Consider the following 8,094-nt stretch of genomic DNA (forward strand, 5'->3'; position numbering starts at 1 on the left):
ATTTTTTTAGTTCCAGCTTCAAAAATAAATCTTTGAAAATTAAGTTTCGTTTGTGTTAGCATTCGCATAAGGAGATAATGCTGAATAGAAGATTCAAGCAAATAGGAGATAAACGGACCCACTGCCCTTTAGCTACATGACTTTGGCCATGTTATTTCTTCTCTGGAACCTCAGTTTCCCCCACCTGAGGTTACGTGGAGGTTAGATGGACATAAGGAGATGGGTTGACCAGTTGGGACATGAAGCCACATATACCGCTCCCTTACTTCTGGCCTGATTTAATGTCTTTAGGCTGTGGCCATGTGACTCCTCAATGGCTCCAGGACCAGTTGTGAGATTATTTGGTTCACTTACTGTGTTCTAGGACCTATGCCAAGCAGTTCACGTGGACTATCTTGCTTCGCATCACAATATCCCTGAAAGATGGCTACTATATTAAAGATGACGACACCCACCAAGAGTGAAGATCCCCAAATGGTTTTTCTAAGAGGAAAAGTAGCTTTTCTACAGTTGAGCCCTAAAGGCTGTCCTGAGGTTCTGCCTCAGAATCTCACTCTGGATTTTTCATTTCTTCCCTCTGCTGTGTCCCAAGGACTGGCCTGCTCTCCTCCCTCTTGAAGGAGGCATCGTCCCCCCATGGGGTGAGGAGAGGTGTTGTGAAGGCGGCTGGAGCATCCCCATCTCTGTGATGCCACCTTCCTTGTTACCCTTCAATACAATCATGTAAACTGGGTTTGTTTTTAGTTTCAAGAATTTCACTGCTGACGTATGAGGAAAGAGATAGGATAATAAAATTAACAAATGGGGTTATTATACACATCCTGGAATCCTAGAAATTTTTTAGAGGCATGATTCCTGGTTCGTAAAGTTCTTGACTCTCTCTGAGACGGTAAGAGGGTGGTTCCTGGCCCATGTAGCGCTTCCTTCACTGTACCATTTCAATACCACCACGACCCTAATGAAATGTCCTTCCCAGAGTTTGCACAGATTAATGACAGTCCACATGGCTCTTACAGGACAAAAGAAAACTAGCCTAAGGGATAAATGCATAGTTCTAGATCTATGTATATGTGGATTTTTTTAATTGCTGTGTATAGTACTGATGAGGGACCATAAGGGAAGCTGAAGGCCAAGGACAAGCTAACGCATGCGCCCCCCCCCCCCCCCGCACCCCCACCCCACGTGGGATATCTGTGAGATTCCTCAGGCACTCCTGGCTGCCCAAGAACAAAGGAAAGGACAGAAAACAAATAGTTAAACAGAGTCTCCATCAGTTTACAAATATCTCATCGATAGCCTAATCTCCAGGAACTGCTTACTGTCTTACTGTTACTGCTTTGCCAGAGGGAAAAACAACCTTAGCTTGACAATAGCTAGGCCTCCAGTAATCTGTAAATCCTCTTTAGCATGTGGAAATCCCTTTAAGAAACTTCCTCTTGACTTTACCTCCCCCACCTCCACAGTATATAAGCAGTCACTGTGCACAACCCCAGGGCAGCTCCTCCTGCCCACGCTTTTTTTTGCACCAAAGACGTCTTGAAGAATTCTTTCTTGGCTGTGGGCTCTGAACCCCCACCAACACCCCAAAACCCCATCAGTATTATTATCTTGTATTAAAGACAATTACAATACCATTTGTAGCCTTAGAATTGGAAAACGTGGCTCCATGCTGTGCCTCCTGGTTGACTCTATAGGCCTGGCCTGTGATGATGGCCACTTAGTAAAATGCCTGCAAATAACAATCAGTTAAGACTCAATATTCTTGTGAATTGGAAGCTAACTCCTTGATACAATCCTACATTACCTAGTAACTCCCCCAGAACAGGGATTTGCAACCCCATCCCCACCAGAGAATATCACTAAGCAAAATGGTACAAACCTAAGAATCTCCAGCTTTGCTGGGGTTTTCTTTATACTCTCCTTTTTTCCTCCTTTCTATTTTCAAGGAAGTAAGGGAAGGGGCACCTGGGTGGCTCAGTCGGTTAAGCGTCCGACTTCAGCTCAGGTCATGATCTCGCGGTTCATGAGTTCGAGCCCCGCATCGGGCTCTGTGCTGAAGCTCGGAGCCTGGAGCCCACTTTGGAATCTATGACTCCTCTCTCTCTGCCCCTCCCCTGCTAATGCTCTGTCTCTGTCGCTCAAAAAATAAGTAAACGTTAAAAAAATAAAAAAGAAAGTAAGGGAAGGTGTGAGACTGAGAGTGAGTGGTGGCAGCTGGAGAGAGGTTAGGAAGGAAGTTATTTTTAGGAAGGCTTGGGTGGGAACGAAAACTGGGCGAGTGGAGGCAGGGGCAGTGCAGCCAGGGCACGGCTTGCTCGCCTGGAAAGGGTCGACCAGTTCCCTAGAACCTCCCATTTCTTCTCACATTCTCATAATCCTTCCTCACCAAGTCAGAAGAGGAAGTCAACCCCAATGCCTGGAGGGGAGATGGGGTGGGAGGAAGGCACTGTCTTGTGCATGTTACCCGCCCCCTCCGTTCTTACAGGAGGAAGATTCGCTCACTATAGAAAATATAGGTGTGCAGGACAGTCTGTTAGGCACCATAGGGATTTCACAAACATGACAGCTGATAGCTGCTCTCTCTTTGCTGAGATAGCTTTTGAGCTGGTCTTTTTTTTTTTTTTTTTTTTTTTTGGTTTGCGTTTTTTTGTTTGTTTGTCTTCTGTTTTTGTTTTTGTTTTGGTCCCACATTTCCTAAGTTAGTGACCCACAAAACAGCTTTCCCCTTCAAATGATGTATAGTGCACCCTATAACCTTACCATGTCTGTAGTGGTTTTTTATTTGTAACGTGTGACCAGTTCTCAGTTATCCAGAATACCATAGAAGTATGTCATTGGGGAGAGAGAGGAAAAAAAAGATGTCATTGGGTTAGACCAACGGTGTCCTTCTCTAGGAGGTAAGAGGTAGGTTATATCTCCACGTGAAGATCAAGAGATTGTGAATTTAACTTGACTAAATCTATTTACTAGATTGTTTTATTTCAGTGCCTTGAATGGGTCTTTAAGGCCTTTGAATCCATTGACCTTTAACCGAATATTAACTAGAAACTTAATACTAATCATAAATAGCTCTCTCACAGGGGAGAGAGCTTTGTGTTATATTTGTTCTATCTAATCATAAAACAATGCAAAAAAAAAAAAGGAAAAAACCAAGAATGTAATAAATACTTTTAAAATTAATGTCCACAAACATAGAACCCTCCCTGAATCCTAAGCAACTCTGTACAGAATGAAGGCTTATGTGTATCTCTTTTTAATGCCCTTCTCTTTTAAATGTGAGCGCCCAAAGGCTGGGACCCTGTCTTTCGTTATGTTAATTATTTTTTTTAAATGATCACTTGAACAATGAGCAGCACAGTGAGAGAACCAAAGGTCTATCATCCTGAATCTTCTTTCTCCTTTTCTCTGATGTTATTTAGAAATCTCTTCGGGGCGCCTGGGTGGCTCAGTCGGTTGAGCGTCCGACTTTGGCTCGGGTCGCGATCTCAAGGTCCATGAGTTCGAGCCCCGCGTCGGGCTCTGGGCTGATGGCTCAGAGCCTGGAGCCTGCTTCCGATTCTGTGTCTCCCTCTCTCTCTGCCCCTCCCCCATTCATGCTCTGTCTCTCCCTGTCTCAAAAATAAATAAACATTAAAAAAAAGAAGAAGAAAAAAAAAAAAGAAATCTCTACCGCTGGCGTTGCTGTGGAATATTTATTAGACCTCTGTGCCTCCACATCTTTAACGTGGGTATAACATCTTTACCACTTGATTGTACTTATGCTTTGAAATCTTAGGCTGATAACCATGATCTTTTCCTTTAAGAATCACTTATCTAGGGACAGCTGGGTGGCTCAGTCGGTTAAGCATCCGACTCTTGGTTTCAGCTCAGGTCATGATCTCATGGTTGGCAAGTTCCAATCTCACGGTCCGATCTCATGGTCAGCGTCGTCAGCCCGTCGTCGGGCTCTGAGCTGACAGCGTAGAGCCTGCTTGGAATTCTGTCTCCCTCTCTCCCCGCCCCTGCCCCACTCTCACGGGTTCACGATCTCTTTCCCTTTCCCTTTCTCTCTCAAAATAAACACTAAACATTTTTTTATTAAAAACAATCACTTATCTAGTAACAACACAGATGGAATTTAGGATCAGACGTTGATAATGTTAAAGGCAAATTTCATATCCAGTCCAGGGTCTACACATCTATATGCCATAGAAGTCTGTTTGTACTCTTGTCCGTCCAGCCTTGGGCTATCCTAGCAATGAAAGCTTCTTCAACGTCCATAGCAAAACCCTACTACTAAAATATAGTGGACAAAAATAGTATCAGCCACATATAATCCCAGTTTTAAATAGGACTAAGTAAACCTCAGTAGCATTCTTCATTTGTTTTCATTAATAGACTTTATTTTTTAGAGCAAAAAAAAATAAGCAAAAAGTAGAGTTCCCATGTACTGTACCTCTTTTCGGCTCGTCCGCCATTTCCCCCATTATTATTTTTGTTAATATGTATTTATTTTGACAGAGAGAGAGTGCACGAGAGCACAAGGGCAAGCAGGGGAGGGGCAGTGGGGAGAGAGAATCCCAAGCAGGCTCCACACTCATCATGGAGTCCGATTGGAGGTTCAAGCTCACGAACCATGAGATCATAACCTTAGCCAAGATCAAGACTCAGTCACTTAACCAGCTGAGCCAGCCAGGTGCCCCCATTTCCCTCATTATTAACATTTTCTATTCGTGTAATCCTATTCTTTTTATTTTATTATATTTTAAAAATTAGAGACGATGATTGCTTTGGCAAATAAGAACGTAAGGATTCTAGTGATCTAAAGCAATTGGCTTATTAACTGCTTGTTAGCTACCGACAGAGGAAGTACTTTCATACCATTTACACCCAGAAGAAAATCCTTTTATTTGGTAGAAATTCCCATATTTAAATAGCTAATCAGCTAGTTGGGGTATACTTTGCAAACAAACATGATGAGGAAAGCACTAAACTTGTAGCATTAAGGTATAGAGCAAGGTTCTATTCTTAACCCTCCCCTGGGCCAGTGGGCTTGGCCAAATCTCTTAACCTCTGTGGAACTGTGTTGGATTAGAGAAGCCAAAAGAGGCCTTTCAAATTCAATTTTTCATTAATTTATTAACCCCCTGTTCCCCAAATGAGTGGTAGACTATTTCAGGTGGCTCAAAATTTTTTTTTAATTTACATAGATGGGTTTTTAAAACGTGTACTTAAAATCTAGTGCCTCGGGGCACCTGGGTGGCTCTGTTGATTAAGCCTCCGACTCTTGATTTCAGCTCAGGTCATGATCCCCATGTCGTGAGATCGAGCCCTTCATTGGGCTCTGTGCTGACAATGCAGAGCCTGACTTTAGATTCTGTCTCTCCCTCCACCCATCCCGCCATGTCTACACTCCTTCTTTCTCAAAAATAAATATATAAACATTGGGGCACCTGGGTGGCTCAGTCAGTTGAGCATCCGACTTCGGCTCAGGTCATGATCTCGCGGTCTGTGAGTTCAAGCCCGCGTAGGGCTCTGTGCTGACAGCTTGGAACCTGGAGCCTGCTTCCGATTCTGTGTCTCCCTCTCTCTCTGCCCCCCACCCCCACTCATTCTGTGTCTCTCTCTTTCTGTCAAAAATAAATAAACATTTTAAAATATATACATATATATAAACATTAAAAAATAAAAGTAAGGGGCCCCTGGGTGGCTCAGTCAGTTGGGCGTCCGACTTCGGCTCGGGTCACGATCTCATGGTCCATGAGTTTGAGCCCTGCGTCGGGCCCTGTGCTGACAGCTCGGAGCCTGGAGCCTGCTTCTGATTCTGTGTCTCCCTCTCTCTCTCTGCTCCTCCCCCACTCATGCTCTGTCTCTCTCTGTCTCAAAAACAAATAAACATTTAAAAAATAAAAGTAACAAAATAAAATCTAGTACCTCAAACCCAAGATTTCAGAAATATTGCTTAAGATGAAACTACATTTTGAAAATTATTCAATGTATGTCAAGTTAAAGAAAATATGATCTACTTGTACAAGTAACAAGGATATGACAAAAACCAGACGTGAAAAGTAACTGAATAAAGTTTGGGAACGCTGGATTAATCAATGAACTAATCCATTCAAAAAACTGTGTCAAACACAGCCTTGTCCCTGAACTCTTCTTTTTAATTTGTATCCTCTAGATAATTTGGCTCAATTAATGAACAGGTAGCTCAGAACTAACAGGGGGAAAACAGTGCAATAAGAAAGGTACTATATTAGAGAAATGCCCCGGGGTGAGGGAGCACTGAACAGAGCAATTAAATGTAATTCCAAAACACCTCCAACATTTCTGGAAATTAGACAAAGTCTACAGGGCGAGTTTGTGAATAGAGAGAAGGACTGATTAAACCTATCTTCAAGTTTTTCAGGCCATAACCATTTCCTCGTATTATACGGCAAGTAATTTGGTGTATTAGCTACAAAGCCATCCTGGTGTTTGAGTTAAGGCATAGCTTTCTCAAGGAAAATGCTGTCATGGTCTAATGGCAGACAGCGCCGTCTCCCATGGCACCGACTGAACTGGTCTTCCCTTTGGAAGGAGAGGGGACATTTGACTCTCATTTTTTCATGGAGTTTTCTTTCCTCACATCAAGCATCCAAATCATGTGGCTCTTTCTTCAATCTACACGGGGAACATAGAAGTCCAAAAAGACTAATGCATGTTATTAATCTTTGTAACCCGCATACCTTTGCCCAATGTCTGAAACAAATACTTGCTGGTTAGTTACGAATCTAGGTAAGTTATGAATAAACCAAGATCTGCTTCTGCTAAGGGCACACTGAAGACACCAATCATTTCAGGGCCCCTGGGTGGCTCAGTCAGTTAAGCGTCTGACTCTTGATTTTGGCTCAGGTCATGATCTCATGGTCTTGAGATCGAGCCCCATGTCGGGCTCCATGCTAAGCTCGAGCCTGCTTGGGATCCTCTCTTCTCCTCTCTCTCTCCGCCCCTCCCCAGCTCGTGCACCCACGTACACTCTGTCTCAGAAATAAACAAGTTTATTTATTTTTGAGAGAGAGCACAAGAAGGGAAGGGGCAATGGGAGAGGGAGAGACAGAATCTGAAGCAGGCTTCAGGCTCTGAGCTGTCAGCACAGAGGCCGACGCGGGGCTCGAATTCATGAACTGTGAGATTGTGACCTGATCCGAAGTCAGATGCTTAACGGACTGAGCCACCCAGGAGCCCCAATAAACATTTTTTAAAGAAGATAGCATCATTTCAGGGTGCCTGGGCAGCTCAGTCGGTTGAGCATCCAACCTCGGCTCAGGTCACGATCTCACAGTTCATGTGTTGGAGCCCCACGTCGGGCTCTGTGCTGACAGCTCGGAGCCTGGAACCTGCTTCAGATTCTGTCTCTGTCTCTCTGCCCCTTCCCTGCTCACGCTCTCTCTCTCTCTCTCTCTCAAATATAAATAAACATTTAAAAAAATTAAAGAAGATAACAATCATTTCAAATTTTTTCATGTTTCTTTTTTTTTTTTTTTTTTTTTTTAGATTTTCCATGTCCTACGCATATATATCAGAACGCAGAGAATTTTTTTCTCCACCAGGAGTTACATGACAGTGCTGTAGCCCGTAGCCCCTTCAGAGAGCTGGCAGGAGGCATCTCATTTGAATAACTGTTTCTGTGGTGTGAAAATCTTGCCACTGAAGATATCTGCTATTTCAGGCAATGCCCTGTATTCCCAGTTTCATTCAATAGTGTGCTATTCAAGTTTGGATAGTCTTTATTGATGAGTGTTTATCGCTTCTTAGGCCAAAAAATGAAATCTTCTTTTTTTTTTCCTTTAGCTCTTGGGGAAAAAAAAAAATCCGTCCTTGATTGTAGTAATCGGCTTATCTTCGGTACTTAGTAATACCTATCTGCTCTGTTACTTTTTGTAAAATAATAACTAATATTGCAAGTCCTATGCGCTCCGCCTGAAATTACATATAGGACATTAACCCTCACAATGACCCTATGAGGTATACACTGTGATTATTCCCTCTTGACACTCTAAGGAACCGTGACCTGGAGAAGTGAGAGTCCTTACCCAAAGACCTAAAGTTGACCAAAGTGAGTTACGAACTCAG

Source organism: Panthera tigris, chromosome F3, assembly GCF_018350195.1.
Source record: "Panthera tigris isolate Pti1 chromosome F3, P.tigris_Pti1_mat1.1, whole genome shotgun sequence".
Taxonomy (NCBI): Eukaryota; Metazoa; Chordata; class Mammalia; order Carnivora; family Felidae; genus Panthera; species Panthera tigris.